Raw genomic sequence first — 25,410 nt, 5'->3', positions numbered from 1 at the left:
GCGTCACCCCTGTCAACTATGCCTTATATATATACATCACAACAAAGGCCACAACGTTACCCTTATCAACTGTGCCTTTTATATATATACATCACAACAAATGTCATAGCGTCACCACTGTCAATTGTGCCTTATATATATACATCACAACAAAGGCCACAGCATCACCCCCTGTTAACTGTGTCTTATATATATGCATCACAACAAAGGCCACAGCGTTACCCCCTGTCAACTGTGCCTTATATATATACATCACAACAAAGGCCACAGCGTCACCCCCTGTCAACTATGCCTTTTATATATACATCACAACAAAGGCCACAACGTTACCCCTTATCAATTGTGCCTTTTATATATATACATCACAACAATGTCCACAGCGTCACACTCTGTCAACTGTGCCTTATATATATACATCACAACAAAGTCCACAGCGTCACACTTTGTCAACTGTGCCTTATATATATACATCACAACAATGGCCACATCGTCACCCCCTGTCAACTGTGCCTTATATATATACATCACAACAAAGGCCACAGCGTCACCCCCTGTCAACTATGCCTTATATATATACATCTCAACAAAGGCCACAACGTTACCCCTTATCAACTGTGCCTTTTATATATATACATCACAACATAGGTCATAGCGTCACCCCTGTCAATTGTGCCTTATATATATACATCACATAAAGGCCACAGCATCACCGCCTGTTAACTGTGCCTTATATATATGCATCACAACAAAGGCCACAACGTCACCCCCTGTCAACTTGTGCCTTATATATATACATCACAACAAAGGCCACAACGTCACACCCTGTCAACTATGCCTTATATATATACATCACAACAAAGGCCACATACGTTACCCCTTATCAACTGAGCCTTTATATATATACATCACAATCAAAGTTCATAGCGTCTCCCCCTGTCAACTTGTGCCTCATGTATATACATCACAACAAAGGCCACAGCATCACCCCCTGTTAACTGTGCCTTATATATATACATCACAACAAAGGCCACAGCGTCACCCCCAGTCAACTGTGCCTTATTTATATACCTCACAACAAAGGCCACAGCATCACCCCCTGTTAACTGTGCCTTATATATATGCATCACAACAAAGGCCACAGCGTCAACCCCTGTCTACTGTTCTTTGTATATATATATATACATCACAACAAAGGCCACAGCGTCACCCCCTGTCAACTGCGCCTTATATATATACCTCACAACAAAGGCCACAGCGTCACCCCCTGTCAACTGTGCCTTATATATATACCTCACAACAAAGGCCACAGCGTCACCCCCTGTCAACTGTGCCTTTTATATATATACATCACAACAAATGTCATAGCGTCACCCTTGTCAATTGTGCCTTATATATATACATCACAACAAAGGCCACAGCGTCACCCCCTATTAACTATACCATATATATATATATATATATATATATATATATATACATCACAACAAAGGCCTCCGCGTCACCCCCTGTCAACTATGCCTTATATATATACATCACAACAAAGGCCACAACGTTACCCATTATCAACTGTGCCTTTTATATATATACATCACAACATAGGTCATAGCGTCACCCCTGTCAATTATGCCTTATATATATACATCACATTAAAGGCCACAGCATGACCGCCTGTTAACTGTGCCTTATATATATGCATCACAACAAAGGCCACAACGTTACCCCCTGTCAACTGTGCCTTATATATATACATCACAACAAAGGCCACAGCGTCACCCCCTGTCAACTATGCCTTATATATATACATCACAACAAAGGCCACAACGTTACCCCTTATCAACTGAGCCTTTTATATATATACATCACAACAAAGTTCATAGCGTCTCCCCCTGTCAATTGTGCCTCATGTATATACATCACAACAAAGGCCACAGCATCACCCCCTGTTAACTGTGCCTTATATATATACATCACAACAAAGGCCACAGCGTCACCCCCAGTCAACTGTGCCTTATTTATATACCTCACAACAAAGGCCACAGCATCACCCCCTGTTAACTGTGCCTTATATATATGCATCACAACAAAGGCCACAGCGTCAACCCCTGTCAACTATTCTTTGTATATATATATATACATCACAACAAAGGCCACAGCGTCACCCCCTGTCAACTGCGCCTTATATATATACCTCACAACAAAGGCCACAGCGTCACCCCCTGTCAACTGTGCCTTATATATATACCTCACAACAAAGGCCACAGCGTCACCCCCTGTCAACTGTGCCTTTTATATATATACATCACAACAAATGTCATAGCGTCACCTTTGTCAATTGTGCCTTATATATATACATCACAACAAAGGCCACAGCGTCACCCCCTATTAACTATACCATATATATATATATATATATATATATATATATACATCACAACAAAGGCCTCCGCGTCACCCCCTGTCAACTATGCCTTATATATATACATCACAACAATGGCCACAACGTTACCCCTTATCAACTGTACCTTTTATATATGTATACATCACAACAAATGTCATAGCGTCACCCCTGTCAATTGTGCCTTATATATATACATCACAACAAAGGCCACAGCGTCACCCCCTGTTAACTGTGCCTTATATATATGCATCACAACAAAGGCCACAGCGTCACCCACTGTCAATTGTTCCTTATATATATACATCACAACAAAGGCCACAGCGTCACCTCCTGTCAACTATACCTTATATATATACATCACAACAAAGGCCACAGCGTCATACTCTTTCAACTGTTCCTTATATATATACATCACAACAACGGCCACAGCGTCACCCCCTGTCAACTGTGCCTTATATATATACATCACAACAAAGGCCACAGCGTCACCCCCTGTCAACTATGCCTTATATATATACATCACAACAAAGGCCACAACGTTACCCCTTATCAAGTGTGGCTTTTATATATATACATCACAACAAAGTCCACAGCATCACACTCTTTCAACTGTTCCTTATATATATACATCACAACAAAGGCCACAACGTTATCCCTTATCAAGTGTATCTTTTATATATATACATCACAACAAAGTCCACAGCGTCACACTCTGTCAACTGTGCCTTATATATATACATCACAACAACGGCCACAGCGTCACCCCCTGTCAACTGTGCCTTATATATATACATCACAATAATGGCCACAACGTTACCCGTTATCAACTGTACCTTTTATATATATATACATCACAACAAAGGCCACAACGTTACCCCTTATCAACTGTGCCTTTTATATATATACATCACAACAAAGGTCATAGCGTCACCCCTGTCAATTGTGCCTTATATATATACATCACATTAAAGGCCACAGCATCACCCCCTGTTAACTGTGCCTTATATATATGCATCACAACAAAGGCCACAGCGTTACCCCCTGTCAACTGTGCCTTATATATATACATCACAACAAAGGCCACAACGTCACCCCCTGTCAACTATGCCTTATATATATACATCACAACAAAGGACACAACGTTACCCCTTATCAACTGTGCCTTTTATATATATACATCACAACAAAGTTCATAGCGTCAACCCCTGTCAATTGTGCCTTATATATAAACATCACAACAAAGGCCACAACATCACCCCCCGTTAACTGTGTCTTATATATATACATCACAACAAAGGCCACAGCGTTACCCCCTGTCAACTGTGCCTTAAATATATACATCACAACAAAGGCCACAGCGTCACCCCCTGTCAATTGTGCCTTATATATATACATCACAATAATGGCCACAACGTTACCCCTTATCAACTGTACCTTTTATATATATATACATCACAACAAAGGCCACAACGTTACCCCTTATCAACTGTGCCTTTTATATATATACATCACAACAAAGGTCATAGCGTCACCCCTGTCAATTGTGCCTTATATATATACATCACATTAAAGGCCACAGCATCACCCCCTGTTAACTGTGCCTTATATATATACCTCACAACAAAGGCCACAGCGTCACCCCCTGTCAACTGTGCCTTTTATATATATACATCACAACAAATGTCATAGCGTCACCCTTGTCAATTGTGCCTTATATATATACATCACAACAAAGGCCACAGCGTCACCCCCTATTAACTATACCATATATATATATATATATATATATATACATCACAACAAAGGCCTCCGCGTCACCCCCTGTCAACTATGCCTTATATATATACATCACAACAAAGGCCACAACGTTACCCATTATCAACTGTGCCTTTTATATATATACATCACAACATAGGTCATAGCGTCACCCCTGTCAATTGTGCCTTATATATATACATCACATTAAAGGCCACAGCATGACCGCCTGTTAACTGTGCCTTATATATATGCATCACAACAAAGGCCACAACGTTACCCCCTGTCAACTGTGCCTTATATATATACATCACAACAAAGGCCACAGCGTCACCCCCTGTCAACTATGCCTTATATATATACATCACAACAAAGGCCACAACGTTACCCCTTATCAACTGAGCCTTTTATATATATACATCACAACAAAGTTCATAGCGTCTCCCCCTGTCAATTGTGCCTCATGTATATACATCACAACAAAGGCCACAGCATCACCCCCTGTTAACTGTGCCTTATATATATACATCACAACAAAGGCCACAGCGTCACCCCCAGTCAACTGTGCCTCATTTATATACCTCACAACAAAGGCCACAGCATCACCCCCTGTTAACTGTGCCTTATATATATGCATCACAACAAAGGCCACAGCGTCAACCCCTGTCAACTATTCTTTGTATATATATATATACATCACAACAAAGGCCACAGCGTCACCCCCTGTCAACTGCGCCTTATATATATACCTCACAACAAAGGCCACAGCGTCACCCCCTGTCAACTGTGCCTTATATATATACCTCACAACAAAGGCCACAGCGTCACCCCCTGTCAACTGTGCCTTTTATATATATACATCACAACAAATGTCATAGCGTCACCCTTGTCAATTGTGCCTTATATATATACATCACAACAAAGGCCACAGCGTCACCCCCTATTAACTATACCATATATATATATATATATATATATATATATATATATATATACATCACAACAAAGGCCTCCGCGTCACCCCCTGTCAACTATGCCTTATATATATACATCACAACAATGGCCACAACGTTACCCCTTATCAACTGTACCTTTTATATATGTATACATCACAACAAATGTCATAGCGTCACCCCTGTCAATTGTGCCTTATATATATACATCACAACAAAGGCCACAGCGTCACCCCCTGTTAACTGTGCCTTATATATATGCATCACAACAAAGGCCACAGCGTCACCCACTGTCAATTGTTCCTTATATATATACATCACAACAAAGGCCACAGCGTCACCTCCTGTCAACTATACCTTATATATATACATCACAACAAAGGCCACAGCGTCATACTCTTTCAACTGTTCCTTATATATATACATCACAACAACGGCCACAGCGTCACCCCCTGTCAACTGTGCCTTATATATATACATCACAACAAAGGCCACAGCGTCACCCCCTGTCAACTATGCCTTATATATATACATCACAACAAAGGCCACAACGTTACCCCTTATCAAGTGTGGCTTTTATATATATACATCACAACAAAGTCCACAGCATCACACTCTTTCAACTGTTCCTTATATATATACATCACAACAAAGGCCACAACGTTATCCCTTATCAAGTGTGCCTTTTATATATATACATCACAACAAAGTCCACAGCGTCACACTCTGTCAACTGTGCCTTATATATATACATCACAACAACGGCCACAGCGTCACCCCCTGTCAACTGTGCCTTATATATATACATCACAATAATGGCCACAACGTTACCCCTTATCAACTGTACCTTTTATATATATATACATCACAACAAAGGCCACAACGTTACCCCTTATCAACTGTGCCTTTTATATATATACATCACAACAAAGGTCATAGCGTCACCCCTGTCAATTGTGCCTTATATATATACATCACATTAAAGGCCACAGCATCACCCCCTGTTAACTGTGCCTTATATATATGCATCACAACAAAGGCCACAGCGTTACCCCCTGTCAACTGTGCCTTATATATATACATCACAACAAAGGCCACAACGTCACCCCCTGTCAACTATGCCTTATATATATACATCACAACAAAGGACACAACGTTACCCCTTATCAACTGTGCCTTTTATATATATACATCACAACAAAGTTCATAGCGTCAACCCCTGTCAATTGTGCCTTATATATAAACATCACAACAAAGGCCACAACATCACCCCCCGTTAACTGTGTCTTATATATATGCATCACAACAAAGGCCACAGCGTTACCCCCTGTCAACTGTGCCTTAAATATATACATCACAACAAAGGCCACAGCGTCACCCCCTGTCAATTGTGCCTTATATATATACATCACAATAATGGCCACAACGTTACCCCTTATCAACTGTACCTTTTATATATATATACATCACAATAAAGGCCACAACGTTACCCCTTATCAACTGTGCCTTTTATATATATACATCACAACAAAGGTCATAGCGTCACCCCTGTCAATTGTGCCTTATATATATACATCACATTAAAGGCCACAGCATCACCCCCTGTTAACTGTGCCTTATATATATGCATCACAACAAAGGCCACAGCGTTACCCCCTGTCAACTGTGCCTTATATATATACATCACAACAAAGGCCACAGCGTCACCCCCTGTCAACTATGCCTGATATATATACATCACAACAAAGGACACAACGTTACCCCTTATCAACTGTGCCTTTTATATATATACATCACAACAAAGTTCATAGCGTCACCCCCTGTCAATTGTGCCTTATATATAAACATCACAACAAAGGCCACAACATCACCCCCCGTTAACTGTGTCTTATATATATGCATCACAACAAAGGCCACAGCGTTACCCCCTGTCAACTGTGCCTTAAATATATACATCACAACAAAGGCCACAGCGTCACCCCCTGTCAATTGTGCCTTATATATATACATCACAATAATGGCCACAACGTTACCCCTTATCAACTGTACCTTTTATATATATATACATCACAACAAAGGCCACAACGTTACCCCTTATCAACTGTGCCTTTTATATATATACATCACAACAAAGGTCATAGCGTCACCCTGTCAATTGTGCCTTATATATATACATCACATTAAAGGCCACAGCATCACCCCCTGTTAACTGTGCCTTATATATATGCATCACAGCAAAGGCCACAGCGTTACCCCCTGTCAACTGTGCCTTAAATATATACATCACAACAAAGGACACAACGTTACCCCTTATCAACTGTGCCTTTTATATATATACATCACAACAAAGGCCACAACATCACCCCCCGTTAACTGTGTCTTATATATATGCATCACAACAAAGGCCACAACGTTACCCCCTGTCAACTGTGCCTTATATATATACATCACAACAATGGCCACAGCGTCACCTCTGTCAACTGTGCCTTATATATATACATCACAACAAAGGCCACAGCGTCACCCCCTGTCAACTATGCCTTATATATATACATCACAACAAAGGCCAAAACGTTACCCTTATCAACTGTGCCTTATATATATATACATCACAACAAATGTCATAGCGTCACCACTGTCAATTGTGCCTTATATATAAACATCACAACAAAGGCCACAACATCACCCCCCGTTAACTGTGTCTTATATATATGCATCACAACAAAGGTCACAGCGTTACCCCCTGTCAACTGTGCCTTAAATATATACATCACAACAAAGGCCACAGCGTCACCCCCTGTCAACTATGCCTTATATATATACATCACAACAAAGGCCACAACGTTACCCCTTATCAAGTGTGCCTTTTATATATATACATCACAACAAAGGCCACTGCATCAACCCCTGTTAACTGTGCCTTATATATATGCATCACAACAAAGGCGACAACGTTACCCCCTGTCGACTGTGCCTTATATATATACATCACAAAAAAGGCCACAGCGTCACCCCCTGTCAACTGTGCCTTATATATATACATCACAACAAAGGCCACAACGTTACCCCTTATCAACTATGCCTTATATATATACATCACAACAAAGGCCACAACGTTACCCCCTATCACCTGTGCCTTTTATATATATACATCACAACAAAAGTCATAGCGTCAACCCTGTCAATTGTGCCTTATATATATACATCACAACAAAGGCCACAGCGTCACCCCCTGTTAACTGTGCCTTATATATATGCATCACAACAAAGGCCACAGCTTCACCCACTGTCAATTGTTCCTTATATATATACATCACAACAAAGGCCACAGCGTCACCTCCTGTCAACTATGCCTTATATATATACATCACAACAAAGGCCACAGCGTCATACTCTTTCAACTGTTCCTTATATATATACATCACAACAACGGCCACAACGTCACCCCCTGTCAACTGTGCCTTATATATATACATCACAACAAAGGCCACAGCGTCACCCCCTGTCAACTATGCCTTATATATATACATCACAACAAAGGCCACAACGTTACCCATTATCAACTGTGCCTTTTATATATATACATCACAACATAGGTCATAGCGTCACCCCTGTCAATTGTGCCTTATATATATACATCACATTAAAGGCCACAGCATCACCGCCTGTTAACTGTGCCTTATATATATGCATCACAACAAAGGCCACAACGTTACCCCCTGTCAACTGTGCCTTATATATATACATCACAACAAAGGCCACAGCGTCATCCCCTGTCAACTATGCCTTATATATATACATCACAACAAAGGCCACAACGTTACCCCTTATCAACTGAGCCTTTTATATATATACATCACAACAAAGTTCATAGCGTCTCCCCCTGTCAATTGTGCCTCATGTATATACATCACAACAAAGGCCACAGCATCACCCCCTGTTAATTGTGCCTTATATATATGCATCACAACAAAGGCCACAGCGTCACCCCCTGTCAACTGTGCCTTATATATATATACATCACAACAATGTCCACAGCGTCACACTCTGTCAACTGTGCCTTATATATATACATCACAACAGAGTCCACAGCGTCACACTTTGTCAACTGTGCCTTATATATATACATCACAACAATGGCCACAGCGTCACCTCTGTCAACTGTGCCTTATATATATATGTCACGACCCAGCCCCGTGGGCCGCGACTGGCACCCTACCTGGGTGCCCAGACCAAATCGCACATTCATTTCCGAATCCAAACTTATTTCAGAATTTTCAAGAAGTTATATCAATCATAATTTATATCGAAAATATGTCTTAAGCGGTCATATCAAATCAAACTCAAACAAAGCGGCGGAATAGACATCGCCGGTCAAAATACAAATATATACAAAGGGCCAGTTTGGGCCATCATATCAAACACACCGCTTTAAGACCCGAAAGCAAAATCAGACAATGGACACATAGGACCCTCGCCCCACATATATGACTACAGGCCTCTACAAACTCAAACAAAAACATATGGCGAGACAGGGCCCCGCCGTACCCAAATAGTCAGATATACCCAAATATATACAAAGCAAAGAGTCTGTACCAAAAGTGGACTCCGGGTCGGATAAGAGTACTCCGGAATAGCAAGAAGTGAAGCCTACTGCGAAGGATCACCGATATCTGCACCTGCGGGCACAAAACGCAGCCCCCGAAGAAAGGGGGTCAGTACGAAATATGTACTGAGTATGTAAAGCACGGAGTACAGAATTATAGATCAAAACCGAAAGCAAATCAAATGTCAAAGTGGGGTACAAACTGGTATGTCAAAATCTGTATCGAAATAATATACATGTATTTTATGCAAACAAAATCATGCAGACGCTTAAGAACGTGGTCGCCACTCCGACGCTGGCACCACACACAGCATAACACCAGAAGGTTTCAAATCTCCTTACATCCCCGAACATAATCATAATCATCGGTGAGCGTATCGCGTCACGAGCCATATCACAGCATAACTCCAAACGGAACCCGGCCCTATGGCGAAGCCTCGGGAACCGTAACACAGCATACGGCCGAATTGTCATAAGGCGCACGAATCAAAACCGGCCCGGGAACCGGTGAACGAAGTCATAATAAGGCACGAGCGGAGTCGTGAGCAAACAAATGCAAATCGTATTTCAAAATAGTGTTTCAAAACAAAGTAAACTCATAAATCATATCCTATTACAAAATAGTCGAATACTTAGTCGACATAAGGTTTCGTTTTGCAAAACGATTCCAAAATGGTCCATATAGTTCAAAACCTGGATTAGTGCATCGAATAGTCCAAACATACCCCGTGGAAGGATGTTCCAAAGATCAGAAGTGGTACGTTCAACTCTATTCTCAAAGATGGCCCGAAGGGCAAATCGGGCATTTTGGGGTAACGGACCCATCTCGAGTCGAAGTGAGGTGGCGAACATATTCTCTTTCGAGCAGTAATATGCCAAGGGTCATACACAATCATTTCTAGGTTACCCGACCACATTTCGACAGGTTTCGGACGAATAATGGCATTCTAGCCAAAAGGGAGCCTTTAGGCTTCAATAGGATTGAATGAATAGTAACTTTCCTGTGGATCGGGTTTCGAGGAGCAGAAATGCTCCGGAAGGTCTCATATTCAACTAACACACTAAGATATGCCAAATAAAGAATTGGGAAGCTTTACATACCTCACAGACGTCGTAAGCCCTTCCAAAAGTCCCGCCCCGTTTCGTCAAAAATCTGCAAATGGTCAAAGTTACCAATTGAGATTCTTAGGCTCAAAAATGCCTTTAACTCCATATTTGCCTACCGAAATTTCGGCAGCACTTCCCCTATAAATCTAACATCCCCGAGACTTAGCTCGGCTCAAAATACAACAACAACAACAGCCCACACATCAACAAACAACACAAACAACAATCAAGCCATTCTAGCTTCAAAATTCCACTTTGTTATCTAAATTGGCAACTTCCATTCAAACTTTCAAAACTCCAATTCTACATCTACATAATTGTATTCATTTCCACATTCAAACTTATACAATCACAACCTAACTACAATTCAAGCCATACCCGAAATTACACCAAAATCCATTATGTTCCATAATCCTTCAAAACAATCAAAAGTGCACGACGAACATTCTAACTCACGTCGTTTCATTCCGAATTCATTAACATCATTATAAGTTCATATCTAAAGTATCTAGCACCCTAAATATACAATGATATACATAATGATACCAAGGGTATACGCTTTCCGATAATATCCAAAACTCATTTTTCAACGCCAATTTCATTCACCAATTAATCATTTACGACATAAGGGTCACAACAACACATTATACCAACTTGAACAAGATCAATTCAAACCATTTCTTTCCTTCCATAACTCACGGCCAAACACACTACACACACACACCCACGACTTTCTATTTACGTTAAAATTACGGGATCTCCATCTACTTCCAATGCTTAACACATTCACATTAATTCTATAACATAAAAGGGCAAAATTCTTACCTTTCCTTGAAAACCCGACTTGTCGAAAACGTCGTCCTCGTGCCAAACTATTTATACCACGTCGGAGAGCGTCTTGAGTACTCCACAAATATGTGAAAACTTTGAATTTTGGATCACTAACCAAGCTTGGGAATTTTCTTTCTTTTTTTTTTTTCTAGGTTCGGCCGAACCTCTCTTATGGGGTGTTCTTGATTTTTTTGTTGATTTGATGAAAAATACAAAGTGTTGTGGATATATATCCTACTATGAGTCATGTGCTATGCACATGACATTAATACTATGGGTTTGGGCCTACACAAGGCCGGCCACCCTTCCATGGTTTGGGCCTCAATTTGTTGCATTTTTTTCCTTGGCCCAATTAGCTAAAGTCCCGTTTTGTAATTCCCGAAACTAATTTCCGAAATTCCAAATTTACCCTCGGCCTTTCCCGAGGTCTTAGCATTTAAAGATTTCACAACCAACATAGTCATATTCACAAAAATTAAATCCTTTCCTTTTTAACACACAAATCGTAATTATTTCTCGATTTCCAATTATACGAAAACACGGGACATAACAATATACATCACAACAAAGGCCACAGCGTCACCCCCTGTCAACTATGCCTTATATATATACATCACAACAAAGGCCACAACGTTACCCATTATCAACTGTGCCTTTTATATATATACATCACAACATAGGTCATAGCGTCACCCTTGTCAATTGTGCCTTATATATATACATCACATTAAAGGCCACAGCATCACCGCCTGTTAACTGTGCCTTATATATATGCATCACAACAAAGGCCACAGCGTTACCCCCTGTCAACTGTGCCTTATATATATACATCACAACAAAGGCCACAGCGTCACCCCCTGTCAACTATGCCTTATATATATACATCACAACAAAGGCCACAACGTTACCCCTTATCAACTGAGCCTTTTATATATATACATCACAACAAAGTTCATAGCGTCTCCCCCTGTCAATTGTGCCTCATGTATATACATCACAACAAAGGCCACAGCATCACCCCCTGTTAACTGTGCCTTATATATATGCATCACAACAAAGGCCACAGCGTCACCCCCTGTCAACTGTGCCTTATATATATATACATCACAACAATGTCCACAGCGTCACACTCTGTCAACTGTGCCTTATATATATACATCACAACAGAGTCCACAGCGTCACACTTTGTCAACTGTGCCTTATATATATACATCACAACAATGGCCACAGCGTCACCTCTGTCAACTGTGCCTTATATATATATGTCACGACCCAGCCCCGTGGGCCGCGACTGGCACCCTACCTGGGTGCCCAGACCAAATCGCATATTCATTTCCGAATCCAAACTTATTTCAGAATTTTCAAGAAGTTATATCAATCATAATTTATATCGAAAATATGTCTTAAGCGGTCATATCAAATCAAACTCAAACAAAGCGGCGGAATAGACATCGCCGGTCAAAATACAAATATATACAAAGGGCCAGTTTGGGCCATCATATCAAACACACCGCTTTAAGACCCGAAAGCAAAATCAGACAATGGACACATAGGACCCTCGCCCCACATATATGACTACAGGCCTCTACAAACTCAAACAAAAACATATGGCGAGACAGGGCCCCGCCGTACCCAAATAGTCAGATATACCCAAATATATACAAAGCAAAAGAGTCTGTACCAAAAGTGGACTCCGGGTCGGATAAGAGTACTCCGGAATAGCAAGAAGTGAAGCCTACTGCGGAGGATCACCGATATCTGCACCTGCGGGCACAAAACGCAGCCCCCGAAGAAAGGGGGTCAGTACGAAATATGTACTGAGTATGTAAAGCACGGAGTACAGAATTATAGATCAAAACCGAAAGCAAATCAAATGTCAAAGTGGGGTACAAACTGGTATGTCAAAATCTGTATCGAAATAATATACATGTATTTTATGCAAACAAAATCATGCAGACGCTTAAGAACGTGGTCGCCACTCCGACGCTGGCACCACACACAGCATAACACCAGAAGGTTTCAAATCTCCGTACATCCCCGAACATAATCATAATCATCGGTGAGCGTATCGCGTCACGAGCCATATCACAGCATAACTCCAAACGGAACCCGGCCCTATGGCGAAGCCTCGGGAACCGTAACACAGCATACGGCCGAATTGTCATAAGGCGCACGAATCAAAACCGGCCCGGGAACCGGTGAACGAAGTCATAATAAGGCACGAGCGGAGTCGTGAGCAAACAAATGCAAATCGTATTTCAAAATAGTGTTTCAAAACAAAGTAAACTCATAAATCATATCCTATTACAAAATAGTCGAATACTTAGTCGACATAAGGTTTCGTTTTGCAAAACGATTCCAAAATGGTCCATATAGTTCAAAACCTGGATTAGTGCATCGAATAGTCCAAACATACCCCGTGGAAGGATGTTCCAAAGATCAGAAGTGGTACGTTCAACTCTATTCTCAAAGATGGCCCGAAGGGCAAATCGGGCATTTTAGGGTAACGGACCCATCTCGAGTCGAAGTGAGGTGGCGAACATATTCTCTTTCGAGCAGTAATATGCCAAGGGTCATACACAATCATTTCTAGGTTACCCGACCACATTTTGACAGGTTTCGGACGAATAATGGCATTCTAGCCAAAAGGGAGCCTTTAGGCTTCAATAGGATTGAATGAATAGTAACTTTCCTGTGGATCGGGTTTCGAGGAGCAGAAATGCTCCGGAAGGTCTCATATTCAACTAACACACTAAGATATGCCAAATAAAGAATTGGGAAGCTTTACATACCTCACAGACGTCGTAAGCCCTTCCAAAAGTCCCGCCCCGTTTCGTCAAAAATCTGCAAATGGTCAAAGTTACCAATTGAGATTCTTAGGCTCAAAAATGCCTTTAACTCCATATTTGCCTACCGAAATTTCGGCAGCACTTCCCCTATAAATCTAACATCCCCGAGACTTAGCTCGGCTCAAAATACAACAACAACAACAGCCCACACATCAACAAACAACACAAACAACAATCAAGCCATTCTAGCTTCAAAATTCCACTTTGTTATCTAAATTGGCAACTTCCATTCAAACTTTCAAAACTCCAATTCTACATCTACATAATTGTATTCATTTCCACATTCAAACTTATACAATCACAACTTAACTACAATTCAAGCCATACCCGAAATTACACCAAAATCCATTATGTTCCATAATCCTTCAAAACAATCAAAAGTGCACGACGAACATTCTAATTCACGTCGTTTCATTCCGAATTCATTAACATCATTATAAGTTCATATCTAAAGTATCTAGCACCCTAAATATACAATGATATACATAATGATACCAAGGGTATACGCTTTCCGATAATATCCAAAACTCATTTTTCAACGCCAATTTCATTCACCAATTAATCATTTACGACATAAGGGTCACAACAACACATTATACCAACTTGAACAAGATCAATTCAAACCATTTCTTTCCTTCCATAACTCACGGCCAAACACACTACACACACACACCCACGACTTTCTATTTACGTTAAAATTACGGGATCTACATCTACTTCCAATGCTTAACACATTCACATTAATTCTATAACATAAAAGGGCAAAATTCTTACCTTTCCTTGAAAACCCGACTTGTCGAAAACGTCGTCCTCGTGCCAAACTATTTATACCACGTCGGAGAGCGTCTTGAGTACTCCACAAATATGTGAAAACTTTGAATTTTGGATCACTAACCAAGCTTGGGAATTTTCTTTCTTTTTTTTTTTTCTAGGTTCGGCCGAACCTCTCTTATGGGGTGTTCTTGATTTTTTTGTTGATTTGATGAAAAATACAAAGTGTTGTGGATATATATCCTACTATGAGTCATGTGCTATGCACATGACATTAATACTATGGGTTTGGGCCTACACAAGGCCGGCCACCCTTCCATGGTTTGGGCCTCAATTTGTTGCATTTTTTTCCTTGGCCCAATTAGCTAAAGTCCCGTTTTGTAATTCCCGAAACTAATTTCCGAAATTCCAAATTTACCCTCGGCCTTTCCCGAGGTCTTAGCATTTAAAGATTTCACAACCAACATAGTCATATTCACAAAAATTAAATCCTTTCCTTTTTAACACACAAATCGTAATTATTTCTCGATTTCCAATTATACGAAAACACGGCTGCTCGATTTCCAATAGATATAGGCTGCTCGATTTCCAATAGATATAGGCTGCTCGTCATAAGATAACTGCTCCGTCACCTGAAGGTCATCTACTGGGAATATCCTGGCAGGATCACCAATACATTTCCGCAACATAGACACATGAAACACCGGGTGTACGGCCTCCAAGTCGGATGGTAAGTCTAGCTCATAGGCGACCTCGCCTATCTTTCGCACGATCTGATACGGTCCAATGTACCGGGGGCTCAGCTTACCCTTTTTACCGAATCTCATGACACCCTTCATGGGCGACACCTTCAGGAATACCCAGTCGCCAATCCGGAACTCTAACGGTCGACGTCGTCTATCTGCATAAGCTTTCTGTCGACTCTGAGCAGCCAATAATCGCTCTCGAATAAGCTTTACCTTATCTACAGCTTCCTGGATCACATCTGGCCCAATCAGCTTAGTTTCGCCCACGTCAAACCAACCAATAGGAGATCTGCATTTCCTGCCATACAGGGCTTCGTACGGAGCCATCTGGATGCTGGAGTGATAACTGTTAATATAGGCAAACTCAATAAGCGGCAAATGATCATCCCAGCTGCCCCTGAAATCAATAACGCAGGCCCGCAACATATCTTCGAGCGTCTGAATAGTGCGCTCGGCCTGCCCGTCGGACTGAGGGTGAAAAGCTGTACTGAGACTCACCTGAGTCCCTAATCCCTCCTGAAATGACCTCCAGAAATTTGCTGTAAACTGGGTACCTCGGTCAGTAATAATAGATATCGGGACTCCGTGAAGTCTGACTATCTCTCTGATGTACAATCTGGCATAGTCCTCAGCCGAATAAGTAGTCCGAACCGGAAGGAAATGGGCTGATTTCGTTAGCCTGTCAATAACAACCCAGATAGAGTCGTACCTGCGTGGAGTGCGCGGTAATCCAACAACAAAATCCATATTAATCATCTCCCACTTCCAGGCTGGAATTTCCATCTCCTGTAATAATCCACCGGGCTTCTGATGCTCGATCTTAACTTGCTGGCAGTTCGGGCACTGACTAACAAACTCAGCAATATCTTTCTTCATGCCGTCCCACCAATACAAACACCTGAGGTCCCGGTACATTTTAGTGGAACCAGGATGGACAGAATATCGTGCATTAGGACCCTCGCCCCACATATATGACTACAGGCCTCTACAAACTCAAACAAAAACATATGGCGAGACAGGGCCCCGCCGTACCCAAATAGTCAGATATACCCAAATATATACAAAGCAAAAGAGTCTGTACCAAAAGTGGACTACGGGTCGGATAAGAGTACTCCGGAATAGCAAGAAGTGAAGCCTACTGCGGAGGATCACCGATATCTGCACCTGCGGGCATAAAACGCAGCCCCCGAAGAAAGGGGGTCAGTACGAAATATGTACTGAGTATGTAAAGCACGGAGTACAGAATTATAGATCAAAACCGAAAGCAAATAAAATGTCAAAGTGGGGTACAAACTGGTATGTAAAAATCTGTATCGAAATAATATACATGTATTTTATGCAAACAAAATCATGCAGACGCTTAAGAACGTGGTCGCCACTCCGACGCTGGCACCACACACAGCATAACACCAGAAGGTTTCAAATCTCCGTACATCCCCGAACATAATCATAATCATCGGTGAGCGTATCGCGCCACGAGCCATATCACAGCATAACTCCAAACGGAACCCGGCCCTATGGCGAAGCCTCGGGAACCGTAACACAGCATACAGCCGAATTGTCATAAGGCGCACGAATCAAAACCGGCCCGGGAACCGGTGAACGAAGTCATAATAAGGCACGAGCGGAGTCGTGAGCAAACAAATGCAAATCGTATTTCAAAATAGTGTTTCAAAACAAAGTAAACTCATAAATCATATCCTATTACAAAATAGTCGAATACTTAATCGACATAAGGTTTCGTTTTGCAAAACGATTCCAAAATGGTCCATATAGTTCAAAACCTGGATTAGTGCATCGAATAGTCCAAACATACCCCGTGGAAGGATGTTCCAAAGATCAGAAGTGGTACGTTCAACTCTATTCTCAAAGATGGCCCGAAGGGCAAATCGGGCATTTTGGGGTAACGGACCCATCTCGAGTCGAAGTGAGGTGGCGAACATATTCTCTTTCGAGCAGTAATATGCCAAGGGTCATACACAATCATTTCTAGGTTACCCGACCACATTTCGACAGGTTTCGGACGAATAATGGCATTCTAGCCAAAAGGGAGCCTTTAGGCTTCAATAGGATTGAATGAATAGTAACTTTCCTGTGGATCGGGTTTCGAGGAGCAGAAATGCTCCGGAAGGTCTCATATTCAACTAACACACTAAGATATGCCAAATAAAGAATTGGGAAGCTTTACATACCTCACAGACGTCGTAAGCCCTTCCAAAAGTCCCGCCCCGTTTCGTCAAAAATCTGCAAATGGTCAAAGTTACCAATTGAGATTCTTAGGCTCAAAAATGCCTTTAACTCCATATTTGCCTACCGAAATTTCGGCAGCACTTCCCCTATAAATCTAACATCCCCGAGACTTAGTTGGCTCAAAATACAACAACAACAACAGCCCACACATCAACAAACAACACAAACAACAATCAAGCCATTCTAGCTTCAAAATTCCACTTTGTTATCTAAATTGGCAACTTCCATTCAAACTTTCAAAACTCCAATTCTACATCTACATAATTGTATTCATTTCCACATTCAAACTTATACAATCACAACCTAACTACAATTCAAGCCATACCCGAAATTACACCAAAATCCATTATGTTCCATAATCCTTCAAAACAATCAAAAGTGCACGACGAACATTCTAACTCACGTCGTTTCATTCCGAATTCATTAACATCATTATAAGTTCATATCTAAAGTATCTAGCACCCTAAATATACAATGATATACATAATGATACCAAGGGTATACGCTTTCCGATAATATCCAAAACTCATTTTTCAACGCCAATTTCATTCACCAATTAATCATTTACGACATAAGGGTCACAACAACACATTATACCAACTTGAACAAGATCAATTCAAACCATTTCTTTCCTTCCATAACTCACGGCCAAACACACTACACACACACACACCCACGACTTTCTATTTACGTTAAAATTACGGGATCTCCATCTACTTCCAATGCTTAACACATTCACATTAATTCTATAACATAAAAGGGCAAAATTCTTACCTTTCCTTGAAAACCCGACTTGTCGAAAACGTCGTCCTCGTGCCAAACTATTTATACCACGTCGGAGAGCGTCTTGAGTACTCCACAAATATGTGAAAACTTTGAATTTTGGATCACTAACCAAGCTTGGGAATTTTCTTTCTTTTTTTTTTTTTCTAGGTTCGGCCGAACCTCTCTTATGGGGTGTTCTTGATTTTTTTGTTGATTTGATGAAAAATACAAAGTGTTGTGGATATATATCCTACTATGAGTCATGTGCTATGCACATGACATTAATACTATGGGTTTGGGCCTACACAAGGCCGGCCACCCTTCCATGGTTTGGGCCTCAATTTGTTGCATTTTTTTCCTTGGCCCAATTAGCTAAAGTCCCATTTTGTAATTCCCGAAACTAATTTCCGAAATTCCAAATTTACCCTCGGCCTTTCCCGAAGTCTTAGCATTTAAAGATTTCACAACCAACATAGTCATATTCACAAAAATTAAATCCTTTCCTTTTTAACACACAAATCGTAATTATTTCTCGATTTCCAATTATACGAAAACACGGGACATAACAATATACATCACAACAAAGGCCACAGCGTCACCCCCTGTCAACTATGCCTTATATATATACATCACAACAAAGGCCACAACGTTACCCTTATCAACTGTGCCTTTTATATATATACATCACAACAAATGTCATAGCGTCACCACTGTCAATTGTGCCTTATATATAAACATCACAACAAAGGCCACAACATCACCCCCCGTTAACTGTGTCTTATATATATGCATCACAACAAAGGCCACAGCGTTACCCCCTGTCAACTGTGCCTTAAATATATACATCACAACAAAGGCCACAGCGTCACCCCCTGTCAACTATGCCTTATATATATACATCACAACAAAGGCCACAACGTTACCCCTTATCAAGTGTGCCTTTTATATATATACATCACAACAAAGTCCACAGCGTCACACTCTTTCAACTGTTCCTTATATATATACATCACAACAAAGGCCTCCGCGTCACCCCCTGTCAACTATGCCTTATATATATACATCACAACAATGGCCACAACGTTACCCCTTATCAACTGTACCTTTTATATATATATACATCACAACAAATGTCATAGCGTCACCCCTGTCAATTGTGCCTTATATATATACATCACAACAAAGGCCACAGCGTCACCCCCTGTTAACTGTGCCTTATATATATGCATCACAACAAAGGCCACAGCGTCACCCACTGTCAATTGTTCCTTATATATATACATCACAACAAAGGCCACAGCGTCACCTCCTGTCAACTATACCTTATATATATACATCACAACAAAGGCCACAGCGTCATACTCTTTCAACTGTTCCTTATATATATACATCACAACAACGGCCACAGCGTCACCCGCTGTCAACTGTGCCTTATATATATACATCACAACAAAGGCCACAGCGTCACCCCCTGTCAACTATGCCTTATATATATACATCACAACAAAGGCCACAACGTTACCCCTTATCAAGTGTGGCTTTTATATATATACATCACAACAAAGTCCACAGCGTCACACTCTTTCAACTGTTCCTTATATATATACATCACAACAAAGGCCACAACGTTATCCCTTATCAAGTGTGCCTTTTATATATATACATCACAACAAAGTCCACAGCGTCACACTCTGTCAACTGTGCCTTATATATATACATCACAACAACGGCCACAGCGTCACCCCCTGTCAACTGTGCCTTATATATATACATCACAATAATGGCCACAACGTTACCCCTTATCAACTGTACCTTTTATATATATATACATCACAACAAAGGCCACAACGTTACCCCTTATCAACTGTACCTTTTATATATATACATCACAGCAAAGGTCATAGCGTCACCCCTGTCAATTGTGCCTTATATATATACATCACATTAAAGGCCACAGCATCACCCCCTGTTAACTGTGCCTTATATATGTCACGACCCAGCCCCGTGGGCCGCGACTGGCACCCTACCTGGGTACCCAGACCAAATCACATATTCATTTCCGAATCCAAACTTATTTCAGAATTTTTCAAAAGTTATATCAAACATAATTTATATCGAAAATCTGTCTTAAGCGGTCATATCAAATCAAACTCAAACAAAGCGGCGGAATAGACATCGCCGGTCAAAATACAAATATATACAAAAGGGCCATTTGGGGCCATCATATCAAACGGACCGCTTTAAGACCCGAAAGCAAAATCAGACAATAAACACATAGGACCCTCGCCCCACAAATATGACTACAGGCCTCTACGAATTCAAAACATAACATATGGCGAGACAGGGCCCCGCCGTACCCAAACTGTCAAATATACAAAATATATACAGAGTAGAGGATTCTGTACCAAAAGTGGACTCCGGACCAAGTAAGAGTACTCCGGAAAGCAAGAAGTGAAGCCTACTGCGGAGGATCACCGATGTCTGCACCTGCGGGCATAAAACGCAGCCCCCGGAGAGAGGGGGTCAGTACGAAATATGTACTGAGTATGTAAAGCACGGAGTACAGAATTATAGATCAAAACCGAAAGCAGATCAAATGTCAAAGGGGGTACAAACTGGTATGTCAAAATCTGTATCGAAATCATATACATATATTTTATGCAACAAAATCATGCAAACGCTTAAGAACGTGGTCGCCACTCCGACGCTGGCGCCACACACAACATAACACCAGAAGGTTTCAAATCTCCGTACATCCCCGAACATAATCATAATCATCGGTGAGTGTATCGCGTCCCGAGCCATATCACAGCATAACTCCAAACGGAACCGGGCCCTATGGCAAAGCCTCGGGAACCGTAACACAGCATACAGCCGAATTTATCATACAGCGCACGAATCAAAACCGGCCCGGGAACCGGTGAACGAAGTCATAATAAGGCACGAGCGGAGTCGTGAGCAAACAAATGCAAATCGTATTTCAAAATAGTGTTTCAAAACAAAGTAAGCCCATAATTCATATCATATTACAGAATAGTCGAATACTTAGTCGACATAAGGTTTCATTTTGCAAAACGATTTCCAAAATGGTCCATATAGTCCAATACATGGATTAGTGCATCGAATAGTCCAAACATACCCCGTGGAATGATGTTCCAAAGATCAGAAGTGGTACGTTCAACTCTATTCTCAAAGATGGCCCGAAGGGCAAATCGGGCATTTTGGGGGTAGCGGACCGACCTCGAGTCGAAGTGAGGTGGCGAACATATGTTTTTTGAGCAGTTATATGCCAAGGGTCATACATAATCATTTCTAGGTTACCCGACCACATTTCGATAGGTTTCGGACGAATAGTGGCATTCTAGCCAAAAGGGGGCCTTTAGGCTTCAATCGAATTGAATGAATAGTAACCTTTCTGTGGATCGGGTTTCGAGGAGCAGAAATGCTCCGGGAGGTCTCATATTCAACTAACACCCTAAGATATGCCAAATAAAGAATCGGGAAGCTTTACATACCTCTCAGATGTCGTAAGCTCCTCCAAAAGTCCCGTCCCGTTTCGTCAAAAATCTGCAAATGGTCAAAGTTACCAAATGAGATCCTTAGGCTCAAAAATGCCTTTAACTCCATATTTGCCTACCGAAATTTCGGCAGCATTTCCCCTATAAATCTAACATCCCCGAGGCATAACTCGTCTCAAATTAACCAACCACAACAGCCCACACATCAACAACCAAACCAAACAACAATCAAACCATTCTAGCTTTAAAGTTCTACATGATTTCTAAAGTTGGCAACTTCCATTCAAACTTTCAAAATCCCAATTCTATATTCACATAATTGTATTCATTTACCCATCCGACACTAGTCAAACACATTCCAAATTCAATCTAAGCCATACCCGAAATTGCATCAAAATCAATAAATTTCCATAGTTCTTCAAAATATCAAAATTTCACGACGAACATTCTAACTAACGTCGTTTCATTCCAAATTCACCCATATCATTAAAAAGTCATATCTAAAGTCTCTAGTACCCAAAATATACATTGATATACATAAAGATACCAAGGATATACACTTTCCGATAACATCCAAATTCGTTTTCCACCGCCAATTTAATTCAACAATCAATCAATTACGATCTAAGGGTCACAATAACACATTATGCCAACTTAAACAAGATCAATTCAAACCATTTCTTTCCTTCCATAACTCACGGCCAAACACACTACACACACACACCCACGACCTTCTATTTACGTTAAAATTACGGGATCTCCATCTACTTCCAATGCTTAACACATTCACATCAATTCTATAACATAAAAGAGTAAGAATTCTCACCTTTTCTTGAAACCCCGACTTGTCGAAAACGTCGTCCCCGTGCCAAACTAATTGTACCACGTCGGAGAGCGTCTTGAGTACTTCACAAATATGTAGAAACCAAGATTTTTGAATCACCACACAAGCTTGGAATTTTTTTTTCTCTCTTTCTCCTTAGTCACGGCCGAACCTCTCTATGGGGTGGTTCTTGAAATTTTGATCTCTTTTCTTGATAATCCTTAGTTATATCTCATATATATCCACTTAGGGGTCATGTGCATAGCACATGACCCTTTAAAAGTGGGCTTGGGCCACTTACTATGGCCGGCCCCCTTCAATCTTTTTGGGCTTCAATTGAGTTGTAATTTCTTTGGCCCAATTCTTGAAATGCCCCTTTTTGTAATTCCCGAAACTAATTTCCGAAATTCCAAATTTATCCTCGGCCTTCCCCGAGGTCTTAGCATTTAAAGATTTCACAACCAACATAGTCATATTCACAAAAATTAAATTAGGTCCTTCTAACACCCGAGTCATAATTATTTCTCGATTTCCAATTGTGCGAAAACACGGGGCCTAACATTCTCCCCCCCTTAAGAACATTCGTCCCCGAATGTTAAACAAATCTTATGAAGGCTCACAAGCATAACGGGAAAACCATTTTATATAAATAGCACACATGGTCCATCCGTTCATTGGTACAACAAATACAAAAGTCTAGATTACAGGAGGCATAGGGAATAAATGGGGGAATCTCTTCTTCATCTCATCCTCCGCCTCCCAAGTCATCTCTTCCCGGTTGTTATTTCGCCATAGAACCTTAACCGAAGGCACTTCCTTAGTGCGCAATCTCCTCACCTGACGATCCAGAATAGATACCGGCTGCTCGTCATAAGATAACTGCTCCGTCACCTGGAGATCATCTACTGGGAATATCCTGGAAGGGTCACCAATACATTTCCGCAGCATAGACACATGAAACACCGGGTGCACGGACTCCAAATCGGATGGCAAGTCTAGCTCGTAGGCGACTGCGCCAATCCTCCGAACAATCTGGTATGGCCCGATGTACCGCGGACTCAGCTTACCCTTCCTGCCAAATCTCATAACGCCCTTCATAGGCGACACCTTCAGGAATACCCAGTCACCAGTCTGGAACTCTAACGGTCGACGTCGCCTATCAGCATACGCTTTCTGTCGGCTCTGAGCCGCTAACAGTCGCTCCCGAATGAGCTTCACCTTATCTACAGCCTCCTGGATCACATCAGGCCCAATCAGTTTAGTCTCGCCCACGTCAAACCAGCCAATAGGAGATCTGCATCTCCTGCCATAAAGGGCCTCATACGGGGCCATCTGGATGCTGGAGTGATAACTGTTATTGTAGGCAAACTCTATAAGTGGCAAATGATCATCCCAGCTGCCCCTGAAATCAATAACGCAAGCCCGTAACATATCCTCGAGCGTCTGAATAGTGCGCTCGGCCTGCCCGTCAGTCTGAGGATGGAAAGCTGTACTGAGGGTCACCTGGGTCCCTAATCCCTCCTGAAATGACCTCCAGAAATTAGCTGTAAACTGAGCACCTCAGTCAGTAATAATAGATACAGGGACCCCGTGAAGTCTGACTATCTCTCTGATATATAATCTGGCATAGTCCTCAGCCGAATATGTAGTCCGGACCGGAAGGAAATGGGCTGATTTCGTCAGCCTGTCCACAATAACCCAAATAGAGTCGTACCTGCGTAGAGTACGCGGCAACCCAACAATGAAGTCCATATTAATCATCTCCCACTTCCAGGCTGGAATCTCCATCTCCTGTAACAATCCACCGGGCTTCTGATGCTCGATCTTGACTTGCTGACAGTTCGGGCATTGACTGACAAACTCGGCAACGTCTTTCTTCATGCCGTCCCACCAATACAAACACCTGAGATCCCGATACATCTTGGTGGAACCAGGATGGACAGAATACCGAGCACAGTGTGCCTCGCCCATAATCTGCCGCCGTAAGCCCGCAACGTCCGGTACACAAAATCTGCCGTCGTACAATAATACTCCTTCA

The sequence above is a fragment of the Lycium barbarum genome, unplaced genomic scaffold (assembly GCF_019175385.1).
Source record: "Lycium barbarum isolate Lr01 unplaced genomic scaffold, ASM1917538v2 unchr_scaffold_01, whole genome shotgun sequence".
In the NCBI taxonomy this organism is placed as follows: Eukaryota; Viridiplantae; Streptophyta; class Magnoliopsida; order Solanales; family Solanaceae; genus Lycium; species Lycium barbarum.
The sequence above is the reverse complement of the archived record's forward strand: the minus strand, read 5'-3'. Positions refer to the sequence as shown.